General features: G+C 47.2%; 1 pseudogene; it reads right to left on the minus strand.

The window, feature by feature from the left end:
* Positions 1-2,773: 2,773 nt before the first annotated feature.
* On the minus strand, positions 2,774-4,063 carry LOC109321817 (annotated as a pseudogene).
* Between the last annotated feature and the right edge of the window lie 5,098 nt (positions 4,064-9,161).

The raw sequence follows: 9,161 nt of genomic DNA on the forward strand, positions 1-9,161 counted from the left end.
CTAGTTTTTTAATGAGGATGGGGTGGGAGACGGTGTCAAAGGCCTTGCTGAAGTCTAGAAAGACTATGTCCACGGCAACACCTGCATCCATTGCCTTTGTGACCTGATCATAAAAGGCGCTCAGGTTGGTCTGACAAGACCTGCCCCTAATGAAACCATGCTGGTTGCCCCTGAGCATCATCCCTGAAGCCGGCCCATCACAGATGTGCTCCTTGAGAATCTTCTCAAAGAGTTTCCCAAGGATGGAGGTAAGACTGGCGGGCCTATAGTTGCCACGGTCCTCCCTCTTCCCTTTTTTGAAGATGGGGACCACATTAGCTATCTTCCAGTCATCTGGCACCTGGCTGGAGCACCACAAGTGCTCGTAAAGCCGTGCCAAGGGCCCTGCAATAACCCCAGCTAGCTCCATCAACACCCTGGGGTGGAAAGCATCTGGACCCACTGACTTGAACACGTCCAGCCCCTCCAGAAGCTCTCTAACCCAGTCCTCCCCAACCTGAAGTCTGGAGGCGTTCCCCTTAAGTCCATCTGGCATCCCAGCCGGGAAGTCCCGGTCCCTGCACAAGAAAACAGACATGAAAAATTGGTTAAAGAGTTCCGCTTTTTCCTCTGGCGCAACCACCAGATTGCCCAGCGTGCGTTGCAGGAGCCCCACATTACCCGGTGCCTTCTTCATCTTCCCTATGTATTTGAAAAAGGACTTTTTATTATCCTTGATCTTGGACACTAGTCCTAGCTCTATGTCTGCCTTAGCTTTCCTGACAGCCCCCCTACAGGCCTGGGCAGAGGAGGTATACTCCTCTTTGGAGATAGCACCCCCTTTCCACTAGGTGTACGCCGCCTTTTTGGCAAGCAGGCATTCCTGGACACCCTTCATGAGCCAGGGGGGCTTCTGGGCACTCTTGCCCCTCTTACTTCTTGTTGAGATGGACTCCCCCTGGGCCCTGAGTATCATTTCCTTAAGGAACGACCACTCGTCCTGGATGCTGAGTTCCCCTGTCCTCAAGGACCCCAGCGCCTCCCCCACTAGTCTCAACTTGTTGAAGTTGGCCCTTCTAAAGTCTAGGGCTACCATCTTGCTGCAGGCCCTTGACACCCTGCACTGGATGGTGAATTCCAGCAAGTGATGATCGCTATCGCCCAGGTGATCAAGAACCTGGAGGCCGCTTACCAGGTCATCGCCTGTGGCCAGGACCAGATCCGACAGGGCATTTCCTCTGGTGGGACTGTGCACCTCCTGGATTAAGTGGACGTCCTATATCTCAGCTAGGAACCTCCTGGAATGGTCCGTCCTGGCTGACTGTTCCTCCCAGCAGATGTCTGGGTAATTAAAATCACCCATGACAACTACATCCCTTGCCCTAAGTGCCTCTGCAAGTTGGCCCGAAAATTCGCGGTCCAGCTACTCACCCTGGTTGGAGGGACTGTAGTAGACCCCCACCATCAAATCACTCTCCCCACGGTGCCCTTGAATCTTAACCCAGACAATCTTAAATTGTCTAACCATTGTTCTATTTTGTCTGGGTTTAAGCTATCATGGCCACTTGCATCTTGGTTGAAAACAAATTGATAAGTTGCTTTTTATTTCCCCTTAGTTGAGCACTTGTATATAGTTTATTGATTGTTTCCTCTTTTGGCAGTTTTTTATTTAATGTGGCCAGCTGCACTTCGGTTTGATTATGCACAGTCATTTTTACATTCTCCCTTTAAGTTTGTGTGTTTTCTTCTTCCTTTAAGTCATGCTCTATTTTGGAAACATTAACTGTTTAAGAAAGTTTTACCCCAGAAAACCAGCAGCTGTCTACGTGTCCTTGCTTTGCCTCTTTGAGACGGACAGAGTCATGGCTTGGAAGAATGTGGAATAAACTAGTGTTCAAGGCCTCACAATTCAGCTTCGCAGGCTCACCACCTTGAGGGTCTAGGCCTGAAAAGGACATAATGAAGCTGACCCTAACAAATGCATCGGCACAATCCTGACCCACTCGGCTTTCTGAGGGAGCTGAAATAAACAGAGCTGGATACATTCAAGGCCTTGCAACAGAGCCAGTGTCCTGTCATGCCCAATGCCTTATAATCAGGAATCCTGGTTTTCTCTGATTTAAAAAAAAATAGCCCCAGTTTTCAGATTTTAAAAAAGTAACCTAAAATCTTCATTTTTGTGTGATTAAAATGAAATGCCACCTATATAATCACATAAAAATGTAAATTTTAGGTTACTTTTTTAAATCTGAAAATATATATATGAATGGTGTTTCGTTTTAATCATAGAAAGTTAGGCTTGGAAGGGTCCTCAGGAGGTCATCTAGTCCAACCTCCTGCTCAAAGCCATCCCCAACTCGATCATCCCAGACAAAGCTTTGTCTAGCCAGGTTTTGAAAACCTCCATGAATGGGGCTTCTGCCACCTCTCTGGGTAACCTGTTCCAGTGTTTTACTACCCTCCTAGTGAGAACATTCTTCCTAATATCTAACCTAAATTTCCCTTGCTGCAGCTTGAGACCACTGCTCTTTGTTCTGTCATCTGCCACCCCTGAGAACAGTTTAGCTCCATCCTCTTTTGAACCCCCTCTCAGTCTTCTCTTCTCCAGACTATATAAGCCCAGTTCACTCAGCCTTCCTCAATAGGCTCCCATGCCTCCCAGCCCCCAAACCCTTTTTGTTGCCCTCTGCTAGACTCTTTGAAATTTCTCCACATCATTTCTGGAGTGGGGGCCCCAAAACTGAACACAGTACCCCAGATGTGGCCTCACCAGTGCTGAACAGAAGGAAATAATTACTTCTCTTGACTTACTGGCAACACCCCTACCGAAGCAGGTTAATATGCCGTCAGCGTTCTTGGCAAGGGCACACTGCTGGATCATATTCAGCTTATTGTCTACTGTAATCCCCAGGTCCTTTCCTACAGAGCAACTGCCCAGCCAGTCAGTCCCCAGTCTGTAGCGGTGCATTGGATTGTTCTGTCCTAAGTGCAGGACTTTGCACTTGTCCTTGCTGAACCTCATGAGATTCCTTTTGGCCTAAACCTCCAATTTGTCTAGGTCACTCTGAATCCTAGTCCTACCGTCCAGTGTAGCTGCTACTCCCCACAGCTTGGTGTCATCTACAAACTGGTTAAGGGTGCACTCTATGTCATCTTCCAGGTCATTGATGAAGACATTGAACAAAACTGGCCCCAGGACTGACCCCTGGGGTACTCCACTTGATACCTGCTGCCAACTAGACATTGAGTCATTGATTACTACTCTGTGCCCGATGTTCCAGCCAGTTTTTTGTCCACCTTACAATCCATTCATCCAGCCCATACTTCCTTAGCTTCCCTGCAAGAATGTTGCTGGAGACCATATCAAAAGCTTTGCTAAAATCAAGGTACACCATATCCACCAGTCTCCCTGCATCCACACAGCCAGTCACCTTGTCATAGAAGGCAATCAGGTTGGTCAGGCTTGACTTGTCCCTGGTGAATCCATGCCGACTCTTCTTATTCACCTTTTTCTCCTCCAAGTGCTTCAAGATGGATTCCTTGAGGATCTGCTCCATGATTTTTTCAGGGAGTGAGGTGAGGCTGACTGGTCTGTAGTTCCCTGGATCCTCCTTTTTTCATTTCTTAAATATGGGCACTATGTTTGCCCTTTCCCAATCATCTGGGAATTCTCCTGATCGTCATGAGTTTTCAAAGATGATGGCCAATGGCTCTGCAATCACATCAGTCAGTTCCCTCATCACCCTCAGGTACATACCATCTAGCCCCATGGACTTGTAGACATCCAGCTTTTCTAAGTAGTCTCTAACCTGTTCTTTCACTTCCTTTCCAAATTGCTGCCCAATGCAGTCTGGGAGCAGACCTTGCCTGTGAAGACTGAGGCAAAAAAGGCATTGAGTACTTTAGCCTTTTCTGCATCCTCTGTCACAAGGTTGCCTCCTCAATTCAGTAAGGGACACACACTTTCCCTGGTCCTCCTCTTGTAGAAACCCTCCTCATTACCCTTCACATCCCTTGTTAGCTGCAACTCCAATTGCACTTTTGCCTTCCTGACTTCATCCCTGCATGACCACGCAATACTCATATTCTTCCCTAGTTTTGTCCAAGTTTCCACTTCTTATAAGCTTCCTTTTTTGTGATTTTAGTTTACTGAAGAGTTTCTTGCTAAGCTAAGCTGGTCTTCTGTCATACTCGCTGGTCTTCCTGCACATTGGGATGTTTTATTCCTGCACTCTCAGTAAGGCTTCTTTAAAGTACAGCCAGCTCTCCTGGACTCCTCCCCCCCAGTCTGCCTTCCCTGGAGATCCTGCCCATGAGTTCCCTGAGTGAGTCAAAGTCTGCTTTTTTGAAGCCCAGTGTCCTTACTCAGCTGCTCTCCATCCATCCTTTCCTCAGGATCCTGAACTTAATCATCTCATGGTCACTGCTGCCTACGTTGCCATCCACTACTACATTGCCCACTAATTCTTCCCTGTTTGTGAGCAGCAGATCAAGAACAGCATGGCCCCTAATTGGCCACTCCAGCACTTGCACAAGGAAGTTGTCACCAACACTCTAAAAACTTCCTGCATTGCTTGTACACTGCTGTATTGCCCTCCCAGCAGGGTGGCTGAACTCCTCCTTGAGAACCAAGGCCTGTAATTGGGAAGCTTCTGCTAGCTGTTTGAAAAAAGCCTCATCCATGACTTCCTCCTGGTCTGATGGTCTATAGTAGACCCCCACCCCACCATGACATCACCCTTGTTGCTCTCCCCTTTGGCCCTAACCCAGACTCTTAACAGGCCTATCTTCAGCTTCATACCTGAGCTCTGAGCAATTATATGGCTCTTTTACAAAAAACTGTATCTCCTCCTTCTTCTCCCTTGCCTGTCCTTCCCAAACAACTTGTCCCCATTCATGACAGTGCTCCAGTCATGTGAGCCCCCACCAAGTCTCTGTTATTCCAATCACATCAGTTCTGTGACTGTACAAGGATTTCTAGTGCTTCCTGTTTGTTTCCCAGGCTCCGTGCATTTGTGTAGAGTCACCTGAGGTAACTAGTTGATTGCCCTGATTTCTCAAGAACTACGAGAGCACCTGCCCTGTCACCAGCTTCTGCTTGCTCTTCCTCCAGGTCTCCCATTTCCCCACTTACCTCAGGGCTTTGGTCTCCATCTCTTGGTGAAGCTAATTTAAACCCCTTCTCACTAGGTTAGCAAGCCTGTCTGCGAAGATGCTCTTCCCTCTCTTCATCAGATGGATTCCATGTCTTCCCAGCAATCCTTTTTCTTGGAAAAACATCCCATGGTTGAAGAAGCCAAAGCCCTGCTGGCAAGACTCTGCAGCAAGGTATTGATTTGCAAGAGTCACCTGCTGCTGCCTGGGCCCCTTCCCTTGATTGGAAGGATCGACAAGAGCACAGCATGAGCCCCAGGCCCACTCACTCTTGCACCCAGAACCATGTAGTCACTTTTGATACTACCAGGGGAAATTCTGAGTGCATCATTGGTGCCCACATGGATGAGCAGCATGGGGTAGTAGTCAGAGGGCCAGTAAGCCTCAGTTGTCCCTCCATGACATGTTAGATCTGGGCTCTCGGCAAGCAGCAGACCTCCCAAGACAACAGGTTGGGTCGGCAGGTGGCTGCCTCCTTCCCCCACAGAAGGGAGTCTCCAACCACCACCACCCGTTGCTTCTCCTTGGTAGTGGTCATCTCAATTTCTTCCCACCTTGATGAGGCCTGGTCTTTCTCCACCAGTGGATCATGCTCCTCTCTCCTGCTGCTAGGGCTGCATACCTGTTCTTCAGATGAACCACTGCAGGTAGAAATGAAGATTGCTACTTGCTGACAGAAGTTACAAGCCTCCAGCATCCACCCTCTTGGGCATCCATGTCCTCTCTCTTCTGTAGCACTGCACCTGGTATTTCTTCCTTCACAGTCCCAGAGGTCTCCTCCAGTATCGAACTGATGAACTCCTCATGGTGGAGGATGCTTTGGAGCCTCACCACTTCCTCCTGTAGTTCTCTTGCCTGTTCCTTGAGAGACACTCCCCAACCTGGCTGTCAATGGAAGGAATCTGCAAGCTGTGGTCCCCACAGCACCAAACCTGGATCTGGCTGGAAGCATGGATGGCGAGGGCTCTTGCCTAGACAGGAGCCTCACAGGTACAAGCAGAGGCAGTGGCAGTGACTCTGGCATTCTGACTCCTCCAGCCATTTCCCTGTGTCTCTTAATCTGCCTTCTCTCTCTTACTGCTCTTCTTCCAAGCAGACCTTCCCATGTGAACTGGCTTGGAAGCTGGCCTGTTTATTGCTAGTCCAGACCCACAAACTGGCCTGCGAACTGCCTGCAAACTGTTTACCCTTTTTGCAGCCCCTGTTCTCTGGCTCCCTAGCCTCCTGGGGAGTCTTCTATTATACCCCGCTGGGCCTGGACTGCCTCTGCCCCCTTATTAGGGCTTCTGTGAAAAAATTGGGGATTTTTTTTTTATCAGAGAAAACCAGGCTCCCTGATTATAATCCACCAATGCAAAATACCCAAGGGAAGGCTTCATAGGAAGGGGGGCAGAAGCAGCCTTCCCTCCCCTATACCTCTAAACAGTGACACAAAGGAAAACAGATAGGCTGAAATAAAAGTGCATTGGTTTGTATGCAATGCAAATAGGGACACCACTCACAAAATTGCTTTATAAGCCAATTGGCAGTCCAAAGACATCAGTTGTTGACTGGCAGGCATTTAAGCATCAGGCACTCCAGCAATGTAGGCATAGATCATGTCCCTGATTTTCCTCACCTCCCTAGACCTGAGGCCAGCCCTGATTGTTGGCAGACTATTGGACTGTAGATAGCAGTCACCTAGGGCATAATTTTCCTGGAACCATTCAGAGCAAAAAAATGTTTGCAGTTATTGTGCAATGAAGCGCAGGCCAAAAATATATGCACAGCATTCCTGATGCTGGCAACTGAGTCATTTTGGAGGCAGCACCTACAGCACCATTCAACCTTCCAAAAGGGCCCTCCAGCACCATTCTGCAACTGCTGAGGGTGTAACACAACACTTGGTATGGCCCCAAACTGTTGGGATGCAGCTTCATGAGGCAGAGAAGGAGAGGACAACCTGGGTTGCCTATAATACAGGTAAGCACCCAAACATAATCATATCATTGTGTAACCCTGTGGTTGGGAGGGAATTATTTCATGGACTGCTGAAGCAACTGAATGCTAGATCTCAAAACATGGCATTGTACATCTTTCTAGAACACCCAGTACTTATGTATATGAACCTCTCCCTGTGGTCCCTAAGTCCTTGAAGCACAAATGAGTATTTCTTTTGCAGTTAATGTATTTGTGGATTCCTTGGGAGGACACTATGGGTATGTGTGCCATTAATACCCCTGCCACAGTTTGGGAACCTCATTCTCTGAAAGTCAACTATTCTTGCACAACCTGATGCCAACTGAACGAGTGTTGAGATGTCCCAACATGGGTCACAAAATATAAACATCTTGATGACAGACTTGCCAATACCAAAGTAGATAGCTACTAATTTATAGTAGACATGGGTTGCAGATTTCCACAGTGCAATCGCAAGCTACTTCTGTAGGGTATGGGCTCTCTCAGCAGTGTTCTCTGCTTTGTAGACCTGGGCAAGCTCTTCGCATAGATTCAGGAAGGTCTGTTGCCCCCTGTGAAACTAATGCATATGGTGAATTGCATCTTAGGTCCCAAGCAGTTGTCTAGATTCTTTAAAAACAGCTGCTCATCTAAGCTAATAAGGGAGCTAAAATGGACAATGCCTCCATGGCTGCCATTCCACCACCAATCAAAGCCAAGAACTGCAGCAGAAAGCTGCAACAGCTTCCTGAAATGCAGGGCTCAAACCACTGGAGAGCAGGGGGAGAGGGAGGCAAGGATTTCCAGCTTAGTGTCTGGTAAATTCATATGAGTTCCCCATGAGGCAAATCCTAGTTGGGTTTGAGTTCTTATGAACAAAGGGTTGTGGCATGCATCTTGTGGGATGTCTGAAGTTTTAGCAGCTTGCATGGCTTCAGGGCAGTCTACAGCAGCCATAGGCTGTGGATGGTCAGAACCATGTATCATGCTGTGGCACTCTCAAAGACAACACCATGTGTAGCATAGACATAGTTTAACCTTATCTGTATTTTAGAAGAGTAACAAGGAATTTGGTTCTGATGCCAAGCAAACACTGATTGCGCAAAGGCCTATCGCTAAGTATGGAATGGCAAGTGAGAGGGCCACTAGCCCTTTGTAATCTCAGGTCCAACTGAGCAGTACTACAAAGGAGCAACAGGTATTGCTTTCCAAAATGTTCCCTGGGCTTAACAGCTCCATAAGGAGGTATCCCAGAAGTGGGAACATGAAGAGTCCATTTTGAAGAACTGTGTGTTTGTTTTTTCCCCTTTCCTTATTCTTTTTTTACTAGTTAAAGGATACAAAGCTCTTGGAGCTGCTACCAAGACCCAGCCTCCACAGGACCAGCAGCTGTGGTATCTAAGGCTTTTCCCTTGTCAGCACCACAGTACTCCTCAGCAACAGCCCACTTTTCTCAGGGAGACGAGAAGTGTAGTAAGACACAGTAGAGCAAATGAGTAAGTCTAGAAGTCCACAGTCCAGTTGTCCCTGGAAGCAAGCAAGGTCAAGATCAGCATTTCAAGAAGCTATTTAAGATGAGATGGGAAAGGATCCACCATTATTTCCAACCCAAGAACATCTTTAAAACAGGAGTTTAATACAGGTTTCGCTAATAAAGAACCAAGAATGACTTCACATTTCCCTGTATAATTTTCATATCATTTATGGATTTCACGTGGTTTTTGTTTTTAGTTTTTTATGGCAATACCCATACAGTAAGAAAACAACTCCTTTAGTATAACGTTACCAATGTTGTGTTTTTGTTAACAGACAGCAAACAAGATGATGAAATAACAATACTTACTCATTCTGTCGCACTTCTCATCTCTAGATCTCAATGCACCTTACAAAAGAGGTCAGTATTATAATTCTTAATTCTCATTTGACAGATGGAGAAACTGAGGCATAGAGAGGTATAGTAACTTGCCCAAGATCAAAGAGCAAATCGGTGGTAGAACCAGGAAGTGAACACAGGTTGCCTGACTCATTTTCCAGTGCACCTTTCCTTCCTTATCTTATTGTCTGTACGGTATCAGCACAGTCATTGCTGG

Source organism: Crocodylus porosus, unplaced genomic scaffold, assembly GCF_001723895.1.
Source record: "Crocodylus porosus isolate Cpor-Errol unplaced genomic scaffold, CroPor_comp1, whole genome shotgun sequence".
Classification (NCBI taxonomy): Eukaryota; Metazoa; Chordata; order Crocodylia; family Crocodylidae; genus Crocodylus; species Crocodylus porosus.